The 24,051-nt window shown below is 37.7% G+C and overlaps 2 pseudogenes; both read right to left on the reverse strand.

Annotated features, from left to right (window-relative positions):
• LOC108178681 (small ribosomal subunit protein eS21 pseudogene) overlaps positions 1–18,965 on the reverse strand; it is a 50,734-nt pseudogene extending 31,769 nt beyond the window's left edge.
• A 159-nt stretch (positions 18,966–19,124) lies between these two features.
• On the reverse strand, positions 19,125–20,257 carry LOC100338939 (TATA box-binding protein-associated factor RNA polymerase I subunit D pseudogene; annotated as a pseudogene).
• Positions 20,258–24,051: the final 3,794 nt, after the last annotated feature.

The following is a 24,051-nucleotide window of genomic DNA, read 5'->3' on the forward strand; positions in this document are numbered from 1 at the left end:
ATTGCTAGACTTTGATTAACATTCCTATTTAGCAGGTTTTCTAGAATTATATTTTGCATTCCATTCCACTAACTAGTTTCCAAAAGAGGATTCGTGGATACACATATAGGCATTTAGTAAATGTACTTCGATTTTGAAAGGTCTAACATAATCAGATATTAGTTGAGATAAGATCCTTTTAAGAGCTAGGACTGCTTTAATAGATGATCGTCTCAGAAAGACATGAGGAAGCAAGGTATATATTTCTACCTTACAATCCTCAAGAAAACTGAATACATCTTAAACTTTAAAATTTATATTGTGGATCACGACATTTTCCAATTTGAGATGGACTATCAAAAACAATGTTCTAAACTTACTCAGCATTGGCAGGTTTAGGTGCTGGAAAGACAATATACACAATGTTACGGGCTGAGGGAGGACACGTGTTGGTAGCAAACAAAGGGTCTCTCCTCTAATGTGTGGGGCTCCAAGCAAATATTTTTTATAGAGTTTCTAACTATACAAAGAATTTGGTTAAAATTCATGAAAAAATAATGGTTATATTTGACTTTATGATGAATATTTAGAATTTTTGGTAGAGATTAGACACTTGAATATTTGTTTATTTTCCAAGCAGAGCACATAAAGATTTTTTGTGGTATCTAGGCATCATCTCTTCCTGCTCAGGCCAAAAAATCATCTATGTTCTTTAATGTCAAATGTGCCATGCTTGGAAAATTTCATATCTATAACCAGGAGATAGAGTTGTTTCTCACAACACTATGATTTCATCTCTTCTCTATTTACACTCATCTTCTTGATATTATCATAAAGCTTCATGGCTTTAAATAACATAAATATACGCTTGGCTCATGTATTAATAGTTACATCCCAAATATCTTTCTTGAACTTCAGAATCATGTATTATGCTACAAACTTGACATCTCCGTGTGGATGTCTAAGAAATATCTTAAAATTACTATGTTCAAAGCTGATCTAATAGTCAATCCCCCCAACCAGCTTGATCCAATCATACTATTCCTCATCTTATTTTATGACCACACCTATCCCTCCAATTCCTGAGGACAAAAATCATGGAGTCATCCTGTACTCTTTTTCTCTTATAGTTAGGAGTGTCCTGAAGCCAGTTAAAACTAGCATATCATATAAGATTCAATGGTGTACACCTCTTCCCCAACTCTGTTCAGTGATGTTATGTTGGTAACTTGAAATCAGCCATGGTAGGAATAGATACATCATGGAAATCAACAAATACTATAAAGCAGGCCTCCTCACCTTCCCACCTCCAGCATGGTTGCTAAAGTCTCTCCACCTCCCCACCTTCAACATGGTTGATAAACTATTACCAGCACACTGCCACATATACATATCCATGAAATCCATCAGAAAATCCATTTGTTGTGCCTCAAAACACACATAGATACAACAACTTCCTACCATTTCCATAGATACCACTCTGGTCTGAGTCATATAAGCTCCCAAGTGGATTTAATATATAACATACTGGTCTCTCTCATTCTGTTCTTGCCTCCTAATAGAGTATCTTTCACATGGCAGTCAGAGTGATTTTGGTGAAATGAAAGTCAGATCATATCATTGATCTATTCAAACCACCCAATTGCTTCCCATCTATTTTAGAGTAAAAGTCAAAGTCCTTATGATACCTCCAACACCCTCCATGTTCTGGTCCCATATCACCTCTATGACTTCATCCCTTTTTACTCTCCCTCTTACCTACTCAATTTAGTCCTACTAGCTTTCTAGCTGTTTCTCAACACTAGTGCATGCCCATGCCCCAGAGTCCTTGCACTTGCCCTCCACCATGCCCCCAACACTCTATACATTCTCCAGATATCCTTCAGCTCCTTCTGCCTTTATTAAAATGTCATTTCCCTATTGCAGCCTTTCCTGACACCACATCTAAGGTTGCAACCCATTCTTCCTACACACACACACACACACACACACAAATTATATCCTTTTTCCCTCCCTTACATTATCCTTATAGTCATTTAACATCTAACACGTTAATTTTTTAATTCTTCTTGTTTATATTCTATTTTTCCTAGTAGAATGGAAGCTAGATTAGAGCAGAGATCTATACCTGTTTTGTTCCCTAATGTATTTCCAGTATGTAGTAGAGTTTCTAAGACATAGTATGTGCTCTATAAAAATTGTAAAAATTAATGTATAAATAGCACAGAGTAGTAAAGGAGACAGTCAAGTGGTCAGTGTTCTGTGATTTCTAGCTCCGATTGAACATTTAGCTCCATTTTCAACATTATGTTGTGCAGTATATCTTACATATAGCATTGTACACTTGTACAAAGTTTGTTGCACAAACAACAATAACAGCAGTAAGAATAAAGTTTGAAATACAATGTTCTCCTTAACCTAAGGTAGTAACTGAGAATAATAGAGGTGAAGTAGCTTCCCTGAGGTTTCACAATCATGCCTTTACCTTCCAAGTCTAATCTTCTAAGAAGTCTAGGTGGGGTAGAGGGAGAAGATAGCATAAGAGTTTGAAGAGCTATAGAAAGTCTGCCATCACTATCAAAGTGAACTGAAGAAGCAGGTATGAAGTGCACTTCTTTAAGAGGAATGTCTTACAATTTACAAATTATAGTAATAATAATTATGTGATTAGAAACCTGAATGTACACCTATTGTTCACTGTTAATTAGATGAAGAAATCTGACTCTTTAAATTAAGAAAGCAGAATGGCAATAGGATATGTGAGGAAAATGGAAAACTTTACAAAGAAAGACAAGGTTTAAATATGAAGTATGTAAGATGTAGTATGATTTAGGGATAACGACATACTGATCAGATAAATCAGGAAGGAGGAGAAGGCCAATGATTCTTTGAATTCTTGTTTAATTTTTTTGAGGTTATAGTAAATTACAGCTCTAGTCATTTATGCATGGTGTGTTTAATTATCTCTGAAAGTTATTTGCATTTTATGGTACATTTTGCCTATTAATCAGTTCTTCCCCAAAATTATCTCTGAAAAATATCATTTCAAAAGTTGGTATAAGTGAAACAATACTTAAAAAATTACTTACTGATTGGTTTGGTTTGGTATCATCCTGATGCTTTTTGTTAGTAGTGTATTTTTATGTTTATAGCATAGTCAGTTTTTTACTTCCTGTAAACTTTAACTTATGCCTATGAATGTACCTGAAAGATTTTTCAAAGTTTAATCCAATATCTTCCCATTATTCTCAATTTTTATTATTACTTTAAAATATTACCTAAGATATTACTTGTTTAGTTCCTTCACTTTCACTTCAGTTTATTTTCTTCTGATTATATTCAGTTAAAATTAATTTCTATGTAATACATTAGCAGTGGTTGTCTGTGGATGATAAAATTGGGAGTGTTTTTCACTTCCCCAAATTTCCTTCTAACCAACACTATCAGAATGGATGCATATTATTTTTATTATTTTAAATAATATTACTTTAAATAACAAAAAGCCAATTTAATCAAAATAAAAACTATCAATGTTTTATACATAACAATTACAAATGAGTTTTAATTTTGTTATTTTTTTCAGGTTTTATCTAACAAAAAGGCTCTGCCTTCACTAATGTTAAGTATAAACAGTAACAGAAAGAGAGGGCTCTTGGTCAAAGAAGCTGTACTAGAACTTTCCTTTCTTACCATGGAACCTAATAAGAGCCATAAACTCTCATGCTTGCTCTAATAAACTCATTTACCTTAAGAGTAACCAGATGGGAGGAAGAGGGGCCATGAACAGCAGCAGCAGCAGCTGTTGATCTAATACTAGAAAGAATTAGATCTTAGCTCTTCCTATCTCCTCTTTCAGTTTCTTTAAGACCCAAACTCAGTCCTATTTGAGAGAAAATTCTCAGGTTCTTGAACTCAGCCAATCAAGGCTAAAGGCCTAAGATATTATGATCATCAGAAGTATTCACCTCTTATAATTTCATCTCTTCTTAATTTAAATTTATAGCCTGCTGACTTCATAAAGAGCATGTAAGATAGTATTTTAATAAGGAATTGTTGAATACCAAAAACAAAAGAGGCTCAATGGAATGCTTTTCCAATAAGGAAATCCCTACTATAATGGGCCACGCATGAGGGAAGTATTTTTGGCTAGTCAGGCCACATAAGTTTTTGGACTTCCAAATCAGTAAAATAGACTCTAGAGACATTTTACAAAAATTATGTCACTTGGAAAGTTAATGCAGGAAAATATCAAAATCCACAAAACAATCACACCCAATGCTTGCTATCCCACGTGTCTATGCATAGTCCTACTTTGTTCATGGTTCTCCACTCTTTTGCTTCATGTTTATTTGAGACATAAAATACTCCAGAAGTCAATATTCTCCCTTATTTCTCTGCTTTTAAGCCAGGCACTTGGGGCTGGTGTTGTGGCAATGCAGACATCCCAAACTGGAGCACTAGTTTGAATCCCTGCTATTCTGCTTCTGATCCAGCTTCCTGCTAATGTGCCCGAGAAAGTAGCAGATGATGGCTCAAGTGCTTGAGTCCCTGCTACCCACATGGGAGACTAGAATGGAATTTCTGCTTCCTGGCTTTGAACTGGCCCATTCCTGGCTGCTTGCAGCCATTTGGGTAGTGAACCAGTGGATGGAAGATCCCTCTCTCTGTCTCTGTCTCTATATCTCTCTCTGTCACCCTGCCTTTTGAATAAATAAATAAATCTTAACAAAATCTGGACCCATGGTCCTTATCTTCAAGATTCATGAAAACCCATGTCAGAACCTTATAGCTGTTAACAAAAATATACACGAAGGTGAGGTGTTGGATACTGACGGGCAGAAGTAACACTTTATATGAAAAAGCATAATACATAAAAAGAAAATTTAATAAACCAAACCTCATCTTCATAAAAAATTTTCTTCTGTTTAACATTCTTTTTGAGCCTATGTATACCCAATTGTGCCAGCACCATTTGCTGGAAAGACTATTCCTTTCTCTACTAAATTGCTTTTGTCCCTTTGACCTTTATAAAAAATCAGTAGGATATATTTATGTTTATTTATTTATTCTCTATTGTGTTTTGCAAATTTATGTGTCTATTGTTCTGTTAACAACACACTATTTTGATTAGCGTAGCTATTGGAGTATAATAAGCTTTAACATTAGGTAGAGTAAATCCTCACCCTTTTTTTTCAAAATTACATTAGTAATTCTAGATCTAATACCTATTGCCTTCTTATGTAAATTTATAATAAACTTGTCTATGTCTACAAATATCCTTGCTTGGACTTCAACAGGAATTAGTTGTATATCAATTTAAGAATTGACATCTTACTATATTGAGTCTTTTAATCCATCAGCACAGTATTTCCACTTATTTAGGCTCTCTTTGATTAATTTCATCAGCATTTTTATGGTTTTCAAGAAATGGAATCTAAATTGGTTTTGTTAGATTTATACCTAAGTATTTTTATTTTTTGAGCAATTGTGAATGATATTGTGGTTTTTAAAATAATGTTTCTTTATTTTATTTCAAAGTCAGAGAGGTAGAGAAATGGACAGATAGGGATCTACCATCCACTGGTTCACTCCCCAAATTGTCACAACAGCTGGGGCTTGGTCAGGCTGTAGCCAGGAGCCTGGAAATCAGTTCAGGTCTCCAACTTGAGTGGCAGGGGCCTAACTACTTGAGCCTTCCCAGGGTGTTCATTAACAGGAAATGAGTCAGGAGCAGAGGCAGGAACCAAACACAGGCACTTCAATATTGGATACAGGTATCCAAAGCAATGCCTTAACAACTATGCCAAATGTCTGCCTCTAATATTATGTTTTTGATTTCAATTTCTTCAGTTGTTAATGGATAAAAGGTGATTGAATTTTGCATGTTAGTCTTTTATCCTGCCAACTTGGTGAAATCACTGATTAGTTCTAGGAAGATTTTTTTATATATATATTCTTTACATGTTGTATGTGAATAGGGACAGTTGTATTTCTTGCTGTGCATTTTTTAGAAGTTTACTTGAGAGAGAGAGAGAGAGAGAGAGAGAGAGAGAGAGAGAAACTTTCATCTACTGGTTTCTGGTTTATTACACAAATGCCTTGGAATGGACATGCAGGGCCAGGCTGAAGCCAGGAGCCAGGAACTCTATCCATGTCTCTCAGTGGGTGACAGAAATCTAATTACTTGAGGCATCACTACTGATTCTGAGGGTATCAATTAGCAGGAAGCTGGAGTAAGGAGCTCGAGCCTGGAATCAAGCTGCAGGTACTTCAGCATGGAATGTGTGCTATCTTAACCAGAGTCTTAACTGCTAGGCTAAATGGCAGTCCCTCTGACCATTTTATATGCCTTTTATTTCTTTTTCTTGCCCAATTCCAGTGTCTAGAACTGCTTTAAAAATGTAGATTTTAGAGGGCCTGGCACTGTGGTACCAGCATCCCTTACAGGCACTGGTCCAAATCCTGGCTGCCCACTTCTGATCTATCTCCCTGCTAATGTGCCAGGGAAGGCATCAGAAAGTGGCCCAAGTCCTTGGACCCCTGTACCCATGTGGGAAACCTGGATGAAGTTCTTGGCTGCTAGCTTTGGCCTCGTCCATCCCTGCCCATTTCAGCCATTTGGGGTGTTAACCAGCTGATGGAAGATTCTCTCTCTGTCTCCCTCTCTCTCTGTAATTCTGACTTTCAAATAAATATATAAATCTTTTAAAAAATATAGATTTCATTATTATTCAGGTATGGTTAGGCCAAGAAATCCATAGACAATTTCTATTGAAAAGATAGCCTTTTGGGGGTAGGCATTTAGCCCGGCAGTTAAGATGATTGTGTACCACATCACCTGTGAGGCAGCAGTGATGGCTCAAGTAGATGGGTTCCTGACACTCACAGGGGGACCTGGATTGAGTTCCCAGCTCCTTGTTTTGGCCTCTGCCCAGCCTCAGCCACTGTGAGCATCCAGAGAGTTAACCAGTAGATGGGTGCACTCTCTATCACTCCCTCACTCATTCTTGCTCTCTTCTCCATCTCTAAAATAAATAAATAAAAATCATGATAGACTTTTATATTCATATATCCAATAGGAGGGGGCACACAATAGTGGAGGGTGCACATGGGAAAGCATCAAGCTCAGTCAGAAGGCACAGTAAGAGAAGGGAAAATGTGAGCAAGAGCCTTTATTGTGGTTTCTATAGGAAAGAACAATCAAGGAAATATAAGAAAGTTTAGGATTAACTAATTTGAATAATTTTGGTGGACTCTGTGGCACAGGGACTGTTCTAGTTGTCTGATACTTATTCCTGAGATAATTAAGACAGGGGAATATTGACCCTGAGTGTGATAAATGATGTGGTTGGGAGTGTGGGCTCTGGATTGGTTGATTTGCATATGAAAGCTATACTTTTATATGAGAGTACCTTGTTATCTCTAGGAATTAGCTCACCCTAGAAAGAGCAGCCCCTCCAATGTATTAATTAGCTTTTTTGGTATTATAATATCTGAGAGGAACTACATAGGAAGGAAGAAGGCTTACTTTGGCTCATCGTTTTGAAGGTTCACCATTCAAGATGGGCTCACATGGCAAGCCAGGAAGCAGAGACCAGAAACATGCTCACCCTATGTGTGTGTTCACTCCTTATAATGCCACTGTGATTCAATCAGAAGAGCTCTATCCTAATAACCAAATCCAATCTAATCACTTTCCAAGGTTATACCCTCAGATATGATAATTGGATTAAATTCCATCTTTAATCCATTAGCTAAGATTCCAGGGATCAAGCCTCCATGATGAAAGTCTCCTTGGGGCTTCAGGAGACACACAAAGGATTATCCAAACCATAAAAGTCAGCAAGTCCTCAAGATATCAAAGCATTAAATACAAAAGCTATAAAACGTGGTTATTACAAGAACGTCCAATATTATATTGAATGAGAGATTTTAGGTTATTTTAATTAATTTATTTAATTTATTTAAATGGCAGAGAGACAGATCTTTTATCTACTGGCTCATCTCCCCACCACCAACTGCCTATAATAGTTGTGGCTGGCCAGGCTAAAGTCAGAAGATGGGAAATAAATTGAGTTCTCCACACCTGTGGTAGGGACCCACATTTGCTTCCTCCTAGGATGCATAATAGGAGGAAGCTAGAATTGAAAGTGGAGCCTGTATTTAAAAAAAAAAGTTAAGCAATCTAAAGGGAGACATAGACTCCAAAACAATAGTAAGAGGGGACTTCAATACCCCACTTTGAGCAATGGACAGATCAACCAGACAGAAAATTAGCAAGGAAATAGCAGAGTTAATCAACACTATAGACCAAATGGACCTAACAGATATGTACAGAACTTTTCATCCTACAGTTGCAGAATACACATTGTACTCACCAGTGCATGGAACTTTCTGTAGGACTGATCACATACTAGGCCATAAAGCAAGTCTCAGCAAATTCAAAAAATTGAAATCATACCATGCATCTTCTCAGGCCACAATGGAATGAAGCTGGAAATCAGCAACTCCGGAATCTTTAAAACATATGCAAATACATGGAGACTGAACAACATGCTCCTGAATGAACAGTGGGTCACAGAAGAAATCAAAAGAGAAATCAAAAAATTTCCAGAAACAAATGAAGACAACAATGCAACATGTCAAAATTTATGGGATACAGCAAAAGCAGTGTTAAGAGGAAAGTTTATAGCAATTGGTGCCACATCAAGAAATTGGAAAGGCACCAAATAAAAGAGCTATTAATGCTTCTCAAGGATCTAGAAAAACAACAGCAAACCAAACTCAAAAATAGTAGGAGAAAAGAAATAATTAAAATTAGAGGGAAATCAACAAAATTGAATCCAAGAAAAAAAATCAAAAGATCAGAAAAATTAAGAGCTGATTTTTAAAAAAAAAATAAACAAAATTGAAACACCATTGGCCCAACTAACCAAAAAAAAAAAAAGGAGAGAGAAGACCCAAATTAATAAATTTAGAGATGAAAAAGTAAATGTAACAGCAGACACCACAGAAATAAAAAGAATCATCAGAAATTACTACAAAGAGCTCTATGCCATCAAGCTAGGAAACCTAGGAGAAATGGATAGATGCCTGGACACATACAACCTAAGAAAATTGAGCCATGAAGATATAGAAAACCTAAACCGGCCCATAAGCAAGACAGAAATTGAATCAGTAATAAAGGCCCTCTCAACAAAGAAAAGCCCAGAATCAGTTAGTTTCACTGCTGAATTCTACCAGACATTTAAAAAGACCTAATTCCGATTGTTCTCAAGTTATTCAAAGCAATAGAAAGGGAGGGAACCCTCCCAATTCTTTCTATGAAGCTAGCATCACCTTAACTCCTAAACTATAGAAAGATGTAGCAGAAAAAGAGAATTAAAGACCAATTTCCCTGATGAACACAGACACAAAAATCCTCCATTAAATTCTAGCCAATTGGGGCCGGCGCCGCGGCTCACTAGGCTAATCCTCCGCCTAGCGGCGCCAGCACACCGGGTTCTAGTCCCGGTCGGGGCACCAGATTCTGTCCCGGTTGCCCCTCTTCCAGGCCAGCTCTCTGCTGTGGCCAGGGAGTGCAGTGGAGGATGGCCCAAGTGCTTGGGCCCTGCACCCCATGGGAGACCAAGAAAAGCACCTGGCTCCTGGCTCCTGCCATCGGATCAGCGCGGTGCGCCGGCCACAGCGCGCCGGCCGTGGCGGCCATTGGAAGGTGAACCAACGGCAAAAGGAAGACCTTTCTCTCTGTCTTTCTCTCTCACTGTCCACTATGCCTGTCAAAAAAAAATTCTAGCCAATTGAATCCAACAATCCTTCAGAAAAATCATCTACCCAGACCAAGTGGGACTTATCCCTGGTATGCAGGGATGGTTCAATATTTGTAATTCAGTCAATGTGAAGCATCACATTAACAAACTACAGAACAAAAACCATATGATTATCTCAACAGAAAGCATTTGATAAAATACAGCATCCTTTTATGATGAAAATTCTAAGCAAATTGGGTATAGAAGGAACATTACTCAACACAATCAAGGCAATTTATGACAAACCCATGGCCAGTGTCCTTTTGAATGGGGAAAACTTGGAAGCATTCCAACTGAGATCTGGTACCAGACCAGGCTGCCCACTCTCACCATTTCTATGCAATATAGTCCCAGAAATTTTAGCCAGAGCCATTAGGCAAGGAAAAGAAAGCAAAGGGATACGAATTGGGAAGGAAGAAGTCAACTAACCCTATTTGCTGATGGCATGGTTCTGTATATAGGGAATCCAACAGACTCCACCAAGAGACTATTGGAATTCATAGAAGAGTTTGGTATGTAGCAGGATATAAAATCAGTACACAAAAATCAAGAGCCTTTGTATACACTGACAATGCCAAGGCTTAGATTGAGCTTCTGATATCAATCTCATTTACAATAGCTACAAAAAAGTCAAATACCTTGGAATAAATTTAACTAAGTTTCTCAAAGATCTCTACAATGAGAACTACAAAACATTAAAGAAAGAAATAGAAGAAGATACAAAAATAAGGAAAAATATTCCATGTTCATGGATCGGAAGGATCAATATCAACAAAATGTCCATTCTTCTGAAAGCAATCTAGAGAATCAATGCAATACCAATCAAAATACCAAAGACATTCTTCTCAGATATAGAAAAAAGGATGCTGCAATTCATATGGAAACACAGGAGACCCCCGAATAGCTGAAACAATCTTATATAATAAAAACAAAGCTGGAGGCACCACAATACTAGATTTCAAGACATACTACAATGCAGTTATAATCAAAACAGCCTGGTACTGGTAGAAAAAAAAACAGATGGATATACCAATGGAACAGAATAGAAACACTAGAAATCAATACAAACACCTACAACCAACTTATATTTGACCAAGGAGCTATAAACAATCCCTGGAGCAAGGACATTTCTTCAACAAACTTTGCTGGGAAAACTGGATTTCCACATGCAGAAGTACGAAGCAAGACCCCTACCTTACACCTTACACAAAAATCCACTCAACATGCATTAAAGATCTAAATCTACGACCTGAAATCATCAAATTATTAGAGAACATTGGGGGAATCCTGCAAGACATGGGCACAGGCAAAGAGTTCTTGGAAACGACCCCAGAGGCACAAGTAGTCAAAGCCAAAATTAACAAATGGGATGCCATCAAATTGAGAAGTTTTTGTACAGCAAAAGAAACACTCAGGAAAGTGAAGAAGCGACTGACAGAATGGGAGAAATTATTTGCAAACTATGCAACTGGTGAAGGATTAATAACCAGAATATACAAAGCGATCACGTAACTCCACAACAACAAAACAAACAACCCACTTAAGAGATGGGCAAAGTACTTAAACAGATACTTTTCAAAAGAGGAAATCCAAATGGCCAACAGAAACATGAAAAAATGTTCAGCATCACTAGCCATCAGGGAAATGTAACTCAAAATCACAATGAGTTTCCACTCACTCCAGTTAGAATGGCTTTCATACAGAAATCTATAAACAACAAATGCCTGCAAGGATGTGGGGAAAAAGCTACCCTAATCCCACTTTTGGTGAGAATGTAAACTAGTAAAGCCACTATAGAAGACAGTATTGCATTATCTCCAAAATCTGACTATAGACCTGCCATATCATCCATCCATTCCACTCCTGGGAATTTACCCAAGGGAAATGAAATCAGTAAATAAAAGAGTTATCTTGCACCCCCATGTTTATTGCAGCTCAGTTCACAATAGCTAAGATATGGAGTCAACCTAAATGTCCATGAACCAAAGACTGGATAAAGAAATTAGGGGATATGTACACTATGGAATATTACACAGTGGGAAAAACATGAAATCCGGTCATTTGCAACCAAATGGAGGAATCTGGAAAATATCATAGTTAGTGAAATAAGCCACTCCCAAAGGGACAAATACCATATGTTTTTCCTGATCTGTGAGAACTAACAGAGCACCTAAAACCAAATCTGGGTCGGCGCTGCAGCTCACTAGGCTAATCCTCCGCCTTGTGGCGCCGGCACACCAGGTTCTAGTCCCAGTTGGGGCGCCGGATTCTGTCCCGGTTGCCTCTCTTCCAGGCCAGCTCTCTGCTGTGGCCCGGGAGTGCAGTGGAGGATGGTCCAAGTGCTTGGGCCCTGCACCCCATGGGAGACCAGGAGAAGCACCTGGCTCCTGGCTTCGGATCAGTGCGGTGCGCCAGCCGCAGCATGCCGGCCGCAGCATGCTGGCCACAGCACGCCGGCCGCAGCGGCCATTGGAGGGTGAACCAACGGCAAAGGAAGACCTTTCTCTCTGTCTGTCTCTCTCACTGTCCACTCTGGCTGTCAAAAAAAAAATAAATAAATCTGTAGAGTAGAAGTGAAATGGACACTTCGAGAAGGGATGACTTGAGCTGCCCTTTTCTTGTCTATCGAGGAATGGTTTTTTTTTTTAATTTTTTTGATTTTTTTCTTCATACTATTTGTTTAACACTTTTTTTATTTTTATTTTTTTTGACAGGCAGAGTGGGCAATGAGAGAGAGAGACAGAGAGAAAGGTCTTCCTTTTACCATTGGTTCACCCTCCAATGGCTCCTGCGGCCGGCGCACCGCGCTGATCCGAAGCCAGGAGCCAGGTGCTTCTCCTGGTCTCCCATGGGGTGCAGGGCCCAAGCACTTGGGCCATCCTCCACTGCACTCCCGGGCCATAGCAGAGGGCCAGCCTGGAAGAGTGGCAACCAGGACAGAATCTGGCGCCCCAACTGAGACTAGAACCCGGTGTGCCGGCACCGCAAGGTGGAGGATTCGCCTATTGAGACGCGGCGCCGGGCTATTTGTTTAACTCTTAACATAGAGTTAATCATACGTGTTTAAAGTTAATTGAGGATGGATCTCAGTAAAAAATTAGAGTGGGACTAAGAGAGGGAGGAGGAAGTTTCTAACTGTAGAGCTGGATAGGTCTACATACATTCCTACAGACTTACTTCTAAGGGTACAGTTTAAAATCTTGTCATGGGACTCCAAATTCCATTTAGCTCTGTGGTAAAAATGCTATCTTAAGTGTTAAAGTGACCATACTAAGTGGTCAAGTGAACACATAGGTAGGATTAAGTGTTAAAGAGTTAATATAAACAGGGTCAAGTATCAGCTTATAATAATAGATAGAATTAAAAAGGAGAGCATGTTCCAACATGGGAAACAGTCCACACAGCAGACTCATAAGAAGGGCAATCGCTTTAAGTAACACTCTGACCTCAGCATCCGTCCTTAAGGCTTCCTGTTCTGGCTGAAAATCCCATGAGAGCATTTCAGGCATGGAAAACCAAGACACTGTGGCAAAAAATGTTCTACATGAAGGATTTCTGTGAGTGAGACACCAGAGGAAAGAAATGACCATCAAAGAAGGATGTACTTTTCTTTAAAGGGAGGAGAGAACTTCCACTTTGCTTATGGCCTTGTCTAAATACTGGTGGAGTTTGTGATTCAAAAGGCTTCCATAGCCTAGGCAGCTCTTGTCAAGAGCCTCGGGTGATCACTGACGTCATACATAAGAGTGTCAATTGTTAAATTAACAACAGGAGTCACTGTGCACTAACTCCCCATGCAGGACCTCTGTCCTCAATGAGTTGTAATATATCAGTTACCAGTAAAACTAGTTCTCAAACAGTTTTTTTTTTTTTACTTTTTTGGTGTTTGTGTGTGTTTGTGTCTGTGTGCAAACTGTTGAAATCTTTACTTAGTATACAGTTGGTCTTCTGTGTACAAAGTTAATTGAAATTATTCTTAATGGCGAATGGGACTGGCAAGGGGAGAGGGAGGAGGAGGAGGGGTGGGAGTGTGGGTGGGAGGGTGGGTATGGAGGGAAGAATAACTATACTCCTACAGTTGTACTGATGTAATTCATATTCCTTGCAAAATAAATTATAAAAAAGTGGATGATTTACACTCTTTTTTTTAACTTAGACTTTTAATGAGCATGGCTAGTCAGGAAATATATATTTTAGTGTCTCAAATATAGAATCACAGCTCAGCTTCTTATTAGTACCATTTAGTTCCCCCTAGGTGGGATTTTAAATCAATAATACTTATATAAGTGAAAGAATCTTTCCTTTGGTAATTAGTAATTACATTAATTAATTATAATTAATTATAATTGGTATCAAGAAAGAACTATAATAGTCAAATTGCTGGATTATGTAATTCTGTTTTAGGATGGTCAATATCTTTGTCTTTTGTATTCCTCAAGACAGAATTCAAAATAAGTCTGATGGAAAAATATTTTCATTGTTAAAGAACAGGAGAAAATATGGTGTCAGTAAATTTTAGTTTATTTCTCTGTGAGGGGAGTTTGTCAATCTGGTTCAGATGGTGAAGCATCTGGGAATAAAAGCCTTTTGAGAAACACCATGAAATTCTGACATATTTAACACTGTCTTGTGAACTAGAAGCAGTTTGACTCAAAGTAAATATGGCACATGTATGCAATATACAACCACAACCACAGATATTCATTAAAAGAGTTTCTAAAGTACTCCACTGGTCCTCATTTGCTACCACTTCAATAATTCTTGTCATGTGCTGGCACTGTTAGCAGCCAGTGTGACAAAAATTCATAGGTGGAATTAAAACATTGGCAAAGTCCCATGTATTAGCCTAGCTTTCTTCTCCTGTGAATTGAAGAAAGAGCATCAGTACTGGAGCTTAGTTGAAAAATCTTCAATTGGTCTTGTGGAGAAACAATTCCTGGCATGCAAGCAACCAGGTTATGGAAGAAGAAGACCTGGTAGCTCTGATCAGAAGAAGAAAAATATCTGTAAACACTCCCTTTAGTACAATCAACATGGCAAATCTTTCTTTAAAAAGTTTTAACATTTTTGTAAGATTTCTTTATTATCGGGTATTAGATCAATCATTCCAGGGTTAGTGTTGTAGCAGAGCAGCTTAAGCTGTTGCCTAAGATGCCAGCATCCCATATGGGCACCTGTTCATGTCCCGGCTGCTCGACTTCTAATCCAGGTCCCTGCTAATGTTCTGGGAAAGCAGTGAGGATAACCCAAGTTCTTGGGCCCCTGCCACCCATGTGGGAAACCTGGAAGAAGCTCCTGGCTTCCGCCTGCTCCAGTCCTTGCCACTGAGGCCATTTAGGGAGTCCACCAACAGATGGAAGATCTCTCTCTCTCCCTCTCTGTCCCTTTCTCTCTACCTCTCTCCCTCTCTGTAATTCTGCCTTTCAAATAAATAAATATTTAAATATAGATCAATCATTCCTTCATTTAAAGACAAAACTACTATTTTAAAAGTATATTTATTGACTATTTTCATCTATTTGGAAGGCAGAGCAAGAGAGAAAGAATGAGAGAGGATCTCCTACATGCTAAGAACTACTGTTTTAAAATCTGAATCAGTAATTGTTTGTAATACTTGTGTTTTCTTAGCCATGTTTAAAATGGTAAATCCACAGAGCTCATTCAGGTTATGAGTTGCATCAAGTGAGAATCCTTAATGTGAGGATGTCCAATGATTATAGATTTTATTATTTATAAACTTAAATTAATTTACACTTTAATTAATTAATTTAAAATTCTTGTAAATGAAGACCCACTGGTGCCCACATATCCCCATTATGACTTAGAGAGATAAACCTAGTACTCAAAGAAAACAGATGATCCTCTGTACCTTTTCTCCATAGGTTGTTCATGTTCTATTACAATAAGAACAGTCCTCTTATCCAAGGTAATTCAGAAAGTTATTGATTAATCAATTCAACAACATTTATTGAGAACATAATAGGTTACATTGCTGTTCTAGGTACTAGAAATACAGCAGTGTACAAAATAAGTAATGTTGATGAATGTGTAGTATAATGTTAATTAGTGGTGTCATAAAAGGAAAGTTAACCAATGAATAAGAAGAGTTATGGTTGATACCATATAAGGTAGGGTTGTCAGTGAAGTCCTCAATGAGGAAGTGATGTTTGAGTGAAGACCTGAACAAAGTGAGGCCTTTTAAGATGTTGTGGAAGACAGTCTCTGACAGAGAACAGAATACCTTGAGCAGAGGCCTTGAGGTAGGAACATCTTTGATGTGTTAGAATAAGAGACAGAGGCCAGCATGTGATTTGATCTCAGTTAATATGAGAGCCAGTGTTGGGAAATGAGGTCCGAGACATGTCAAGAGACAGTAAAATCAAGGGCTTTGTAGTCCACAGTAAAGACTGGAGATTATTATTAAGTACAATGGGAAATCACTGGAAGAGAATGATATATACTGACTTATTTTTTTACGGATCATATTGGAAACTGTAGAAGAAGGAACTGTTGAAGGGTAAGAGTGAAAGGTGGAAGACAGAGTAGGAGGCTATTTCAGTAATCTAGGTGAGACATTATGGTGGCTGAGACTTTAACTGTGCTGTAAGTGTTGAAATGAGTACGAGTAGAATCTACAGGATTTGCTAATGAATTAGATGTGGCATGTGAGAGAGAAAGTATGAGATGACTCTAACTTTTGTGACTTTATGAAATGTGTGAACAGCGGCTTCTTTTACTGAGATAAAAAAACACCGGAGAAAGCAGTCTTGGGGATTAGGGGAAATTTAGGGTTCATCTTTTGACATTTCAATATTGTCCAATTTAATATTTTGAACATTAATAATTTAACATAGATATGAGACTGGAATTCAGGGGAAGTTTGGGATTGGTGACATTTGGGGGGTGTCAGCCTATTTATTGTATTTAAAGCATGAAATCACCTAGGAAGATAGTGCAGATAGACAGGAGTAGGCATCTAAAGATCGATGCTGGAACATTACAACATATAGAAATGTGAAATGAGAAAACAATAGAGTCCAAAGAAGCATCAAAAAAGGGATTGAAAGCCAGTCTCAGAAGCCATGTGATGATAGTATTTCATGAAGTAGAGAATGATCACCTTTCATAAATGATGCTGACAGCTCCAGAAATATGAAAATTGAGGACTGACATTGGATTTGGCAATGTGGAGGCAGCATAACGAGCCACATTTAAGTGAAATACTAATGAAAAAAATCATATTGCAGTGGATTCAAATAATAGTTGGAAGAAAAGAAGCAAAGATTGTATAGGGAACACTTTCAAAGACTGGATCTAAAATAAAGCAATAAAATGTTCAGAAAATGGTGAAACAAGTGGAATTTTTATTATTGAAGCTATTACAGCATGTTTGCATGCCAATGATAATGATAGCAGAACAGGCACTGCAAGGGAAAAGGAAGAAAGTTACCAAAGCATTTTTCTTGAGTGGTAAGAAGAATATGGGTGACAATACACAATTATCAGCCAGTTTGTAACTGGAGAGAAGGCAGTCAAATATATGGGTACAGATGTAATGAAATCAGAAACTGTCATAGTAAAGGATGTGGAAGTTAGAACTCTTTCTGATTGATCTTTCAGTGAAATTAGAAGTCAAACTATCAGCTAGGTGAGGAGTAGACACAAGATATTGGGGGTTTGAGGCAGGAGGTAATGGGATAATATATCATCTTAGAAACTTAAAGAATGATTTGACCTTAGGGAAGTACAGTCAGACTGCCAGTTAGTACTGAAGGTCTGCATGTGATTCAGGGTTGTAAATATAAAATAAGCCCATCTACATACCTTATTGACAATCACATTCAGAAACAGAGGTGCACACATGCAATAGATGGCAAGGACACTTAAACTAAGATTGAGGTTGTGCCTATGACCACAAGCTATCTTGGCATAATTCATGACATTTCTGTTGAGATCACATAGGAAACAATGAAGTTTAATGCAGTAGGTGGACAAAAAACCTAACCTTTACCAGGGATTTGGGAAATGTGGAGTGGCTAGAGATAAAGCTAAGGAAATAAGCAAAGATACCTCCAGGGAAAATAAAATACTTTCTTCATTCCTCAGATTTTTTCATAGAAATCAGTCTTTTTTACCCCTCTAATGCTCTCCCCATTTTTGTAATAGATCTTGATTACTGAGAATGAAGATGCAGGCAAATTTGAGAAAATTCACTATGCTATTATTTCCAAATCAATATTCAATAAATTATCCCTTCATTCAATAAATTATCCTTACCAACATTCAATAAATTAGCCCTACCAATAGCCACAAGATCAAGAAGTGGCATAAAGCAATCATAAATCTGCATATGAACTTAATTTTGTGAGGAGAGAAACAAATGATGGAAGGCAGTATCAACCAACAACTCATGAGGTCTTTGGCTGTTCTCCAAGGCATCTCTTCTTGGGACATACTTTGATATCATTTGAAACGGAAAGCCCAGCAAGGAAACATAGTTGTGCAAAGGAATGCTAAGAAAGTTTTGTTTCCCCTACTTTACACCATATTCAAAAATCACCTCACAATGGATCAGGGAGCTAAACCTAGGACTTGAAACCACCAAATTACTACAGGAAAATGTAGGCGAAATACTGAAAGACACTGGCATAGGCAAACACTTTTTGGATAAGATCCCAGAAGCACAGGCAATAAAGAGAAAAATACACAAATGAGATTACATCAAGCTAAGAAGCTTCTACACAGCAGAGGAAACACTAAACAAATTAAAGAGGCAATTGAAGAATGAGAGAAAATATTTGCACACTGCACATCTGATAAAGGATTAATATCCAGAATCTATAAAGCGCTCAAGAAACTCAACAACAACAAAACAAACAGTCCAATTTAGAAATGGGCTAAGGATATGAACAAGCATTTTTCAAAGAATGAATTACAAATAGCCATTGTAAAGTGATCGAGGAGAGAGAAACATGTCTCTCCTTTTTGTTTTTTCTCCTCTGGTCTGGCAGGTAAGCTATCCCCCATGGGGCTCCAAGCTGAGTTCCCTCTAGGCTCTTCCTGCAGCTTTATCGCCAGTGGCTTGGGCTGCTGCGGTCTGGTCTCACCTCACTTTCCAATGCTGTTGCATAGGCTCTCAGCTGCTGGAGTCTTGTTGAGGGTGTCCACACCCTCCATGTAGGTCCACCTTGTGCCTCTAATTTGCATAGAGTTTCCTATGTTGTTTTCTCCCCAACTCTTCACTGAGACTTCACTCTCTCAACTTTTTAAAAACTATTTTCTCTTAGACTAGAGCAGTAAGCTCCCTCCCTACTCCGCCATCTTGGTGCTCCCCTGTTTTTTTTTTTTTTTTTTTTTTTTTTTTTTTTTTTAAGAGCAAGATCTTTTATTTAGGTAGTGTCATTTCTTAGCTTTTCCCAAAGATGTCTTTTTCACAAACTTGTTCAGTTTTTTCTCAGATGATTTTGGATTTAAGAATTTATTCACCATCAGACTGGCATTTGTCCACATTTATCGTTTCTAGTCTTGTCTTTCTGTGAAGAGTCACTTTTCCTGTTCATCATTTACCTTCATTGAGTTTCCTGTTGCTGTCTCCTTTTCAGGAGGTTCCATCTTCTGTGCAGTGTTTTTGACTTTTGAGGCTCTCTTTTTATAGGAAACGGCTTCTTTCACATTCTGTTCTGAATTCACATTCATCAGTTTTGGGAATTCCGAATTTATTATGAAACAACTACTGTCAACCAATTTGATATCACATTCCTCCTGTTCAGGGTGTGCTGCTTCCTCATCCTCCGCTACTGATTCTTCAATAGGAGATATAGATCCATCATCATCCAAATACTTGTATCTTCGACTGTCAAGATCTTCCTTTTCTAAATCATCACCAACATCCATTTGTTTCAGAGATTCTTTCAGGTGATATTCATACTTCAGTTTTTCAATGTAATTAAAAAATCCTCTTGCAACTGCTTGCTCAAAGGTTAAAATTTTCCTCCAAGGTGATGGTTGAGTTCCATTCTCTGATTCTAAAAATGAGAACCTAGGTCCTTTGTCTTTAAATTGGTTTTTATCTACATGTGATATTTTAGTGTTTTTCCGTCCTTTAGGCCTGCCTACTGGCCTTCCTGTTGCCTTGTATTTCTGTTTTCTCCTTTTACGTTTCTTTTTCTTAAATTTTGCAATAAGTGCTTTTAGTGTCAATGGTCTTGGTTCTACAGATGAATCACTTGAAGAATCTGTTGTTTCGACAATTTTAGATGAATGAATAGGTTTTCTAATGGTGTTTTTTGGCCTCCAATTAGGTGAGGAAGGAACACATTGAATTTTAAACACACTGCTACCAGATGAACTGTCATCACTTTCATTATCAATTTCCATAGTTGCATCAGATGTCATGTGGTCAAGAGGGTCCATTTCTGACTTGTCCATCACTTACTGTGTTACAAGCTTCCTCTTCCAACCGCGCGGAAGGAAAGGTCCCCTGTTTTGTTTTTAACAGTAAGGTAAGTCTGGAGGATATGATGCTAAAGCTTATTTTTTGTAGGTGTTGCCATTTTCATTTCATAATTTAAAGCATTTCACATAATATTTACTTTTTAGAGATCTAGTGACTGCAAAAGATATAAAGGTACTTTTCACGGATTGGAGATTTTTAAAGGTTCATTTATTTATATACTTGAAAGGGGCACACACTCACACACACACACACACACACACAGAGAGAGAGAGAGAGAGAGAGAGAGAGAGAGAGAGAGAAATCTTTTACTTATTGGTTCACTCTCCATATGACTGCAACATCCAGGTCTGGGTCAGGCTGAAGCCAGGAGCCAGGAACTCCATCCTGGCCTCCACATGGGTGGCAGGGGCCCAAGAACTTGGGCCATCTTTCATTGCCTTCCCAGGTCCAATTACAGGAAGATGGATCAGAAGCAGAGCAGCCAGGACGTGATCCAGCACTCCAATATATGATGCCAGCATCACAAGCAGCACCTTAATCCTCTGTGCCACAATGCTGGCTCCCACACTGGAGATTTTTTGAAGATATTGTGTCTATATCAAGACAAATACCCTCAAGTGTGTGAGTTAAGCCTGCTCTGCTGGACGTCCACATTACTTCTATCTGAATGATAAAGAGATCATTCCTCTCAATGATATTGAGCACCGCAACTATTTTTCCAAACATGATATTTTAGAAATATAAAGAATAAAACAACATAATGAATGGTTGTATACCAGCTACCTATATTAAGAAAGAAAGTACTGCAAAATAATGGAAATACTTACATGTCCTTTCTCATATTTCCTCTACTACAGAATTCAGATTTATTATTCTCATGAATGTCTTTTGATTGTAATTATATTGAACTCTTAGATTCATTTTGGGGCAACTTAAATATTTATGATCACTGAATCTTTCTCTCTATAAACATAGCATATATTTATAGTACATTTTGAGAGTTTTTCATAAAACCTTATAATAGTTTTATAATTTCCTTCATAAAGGTCACATACATCTTTTGTTAATGCTATTACAGAGTATCTTTTAAAATTACTGTTGAGGGGCTGGCACTGTGGTGTAGTAGGTTAAGCCTCTGCCTGTGGTGCTAGTATCCCATATGGGTGCTGATTCATGTCTGAGCAGGTCCTCTTCTGATCCAGCTCTCTGATATGGCCTGGGAAGGCAGTGGAAGATGGCCCAAGTGCTTGGGCCCCTGCACCCAAGTGGGAGACTCAGAGGAAGCTCCTGGCTCATGGCTTCAGATCGGCTCGGCTCTGGCAGTTGTGGCCATTTGGGGAGTATACCAGTGGATGCATGACTTCTCTCTCTCTCTCTCTCTCTCTCTCTCTCTCTAACTGTGCCATTCAAATAAATAAATCTTTTAAAAATTACTATTAAAAATGGCCTCTTTAAAAATTACATTTCTAACTTTGTCACTGATATATAGTAATATAATAGATTTTCTTTTCCTTTTTAAAATAATATTTGTGGTTCACTTAGTGAATTTGCTGAAACATCTTATAAATTCTAATAATTTTCCTGTGGATTGTCTTGGTTTTTCTGTATAGATATTTGCATATTCTCCAAAAGGCGGTAGTTTTACTCTTTACTTTCCAAATCTAATGCATTCTACTTTTTTTTTTCAAATTCGTATCTTACCATACTGATTATTATCACTAGTAAATTGTTGAAATGAAATAAAGATGAAGTTATCTTTTTCTTGATCCTTATTTAAAAGATAAGGCTGCTAGACAACATGATCTTACATAGAATCCTAAAGAGTTCACCAAAGACTATTAGAATTAGTAAAAGAATTTAGTAGAAGTACAGCATAGAAAATTAACAAAGAAAAATCAGTAATATTTCTATACATTAACAAAGAAATCAAGAAAATATTTCAATTACAAAAGCTACAGAAATACCCAAGAATAAATTTAACTAAGGAGATAAAAGATCTGTATTGGAAAACAATAAAACACTAGTGAAAAAAACATAAAGAAGACACAAATAAGTGGGAAGAGATCTCATATTCATAGATTGGAAGAATTAATATTGTTGAAATGCCCATACCGTCCAAAGTGACCTATAGATTCAATGCCATACCATACCGTCCAAAGTGACCTATAGATTCAATGTCACCTCATCAAAATTCCAATTACATTTTTTTCCTAGAAATACTAAAAAAGGAAAAAAAATCCTAAAGTTCTTATGGAGCTAAAGCATGAGGCATCAGATTACTTGTTTTCAAAATCATCTACAAAGCTACAGTAATCAAAACATTATGACATTGGCATAAAAATGGACACATAGTCCAATGGAATAGAATAGAGAAATCATAAATAAGTCCATGTATTTATGGTCAACTTATTTGTGATGAAGCTGACAAGAATACATAATAGGGATGCATTTATGGTCAATTTATTTTTGATAAAGCTACCAAGAATATATAATGGGAACAGGACAATGTCTTCAATAAGTGGTGTTGAGTAAACTAAGTAGGTATCTACATGGAGAAGAATGAATTTAGATCATTGTCTCACACCACACACAAAAATCAACTCAAAATGGATTAAGACTTAAACATAAGACCCAAAAGTGTAAAAACACTAGAAGAAAATGTATGGGAAATGTTCCAGGACATTGGTTCAGGGACTGAATTTTTGGATATGTCCCCAAAAGTACAGGCAACAAAAGCAAAAGCAGAGAAAAGTGATTACATGAAACTTAAAAGCTTTTATTATTATTTTTATTTATTTATTTTTGACAGGTAGAGTGGACAGTGAGAGAGAGACAGAGTGAAAGGTCTTCCTTTTCCGTTGGTTCACCCCACAATGGCTGCTGCGGCCGGCGCACCGCACTGATCCGAAGCCAGGAGCCAGGTGCTTCCTCCAGGTCTCCCATTCAGGTGCAGGGCCCAAGAACTTGGGCTATCCTCCACTGCACTCCTGGGCCACAGCAGAGAGCTGGACTGGAAGAGGAGCAACCAGGACAGACTCCGGCGCCCCGACCGGGACTAGAACCTGGTGTGCCAGTGCTGCAGGCGGAGGATTAGCCTATTGAGCCCCGGCGCTGGCTGAAACTTAAAAGCTTTTAAACAGGAAAGGAAAAAAGCAAGAATGAAGAGACAACCTAAAGAGAGAATGTTCACAAACACTACATCTGATAATGTGTTACTGTCCAAAATATATAGGAAACTCAACCTACTCAATAGTAAGAGAACAAATAACCCAACTAAAAAATCAGCAAAGGACCTAACAATGCATGTCTCTAAAGAAGACATACAAATGGCTGACAGTTACATGAAAAAATGCTCAATATCCCTAATCATCAAGGAAATAAACTTAAAAGCATCATGAATTGACACTTCACATTTGTAAGAATAGGAAGAAATAGATCAGAAATATGAAAGATATCAAGTGTTGGCAAGGACATGGAGAAAAGAGAACCATTACATATTATTAGTAGGAACATAAATTAGTACTGTCATCAGGAAAGCAGTATGAAAGTTTCTCAAAAGTTAAAAATATAACTGTCCTATGATACAATAATCCCATTGTTTGGCATATATCCAAGGGAAATACAAGCATTCTGTTAAAGAGCTATCTTCCACCACTATGTTCATCCCAGCATTACTCACAATAGTGAAGACATGGAATCAACGTAAGTGCTCATCAACAAATAAAATGGGTAAAGAAAATGTAAATATAAACAGTAGAATTATACAGGCTTTAAAAGGAAAGAAATTCTGTTGTTTGTGATATCATG

The sequence above is a fragment of the Oryctolagus cuniculus genome, chromosome X (assembly GCF_964237555.1).
Source record: "Oryctolagus cuniculus chromosome X, mOryCun1.1, whole genome shotgun sequence".
Lineage (NCBI taxonomy): Eukaryota > Metazoa > Chordata > Mammalia > Lagomorpha > Leporidae > Oryctolagus > Oryctolagus cuniculus.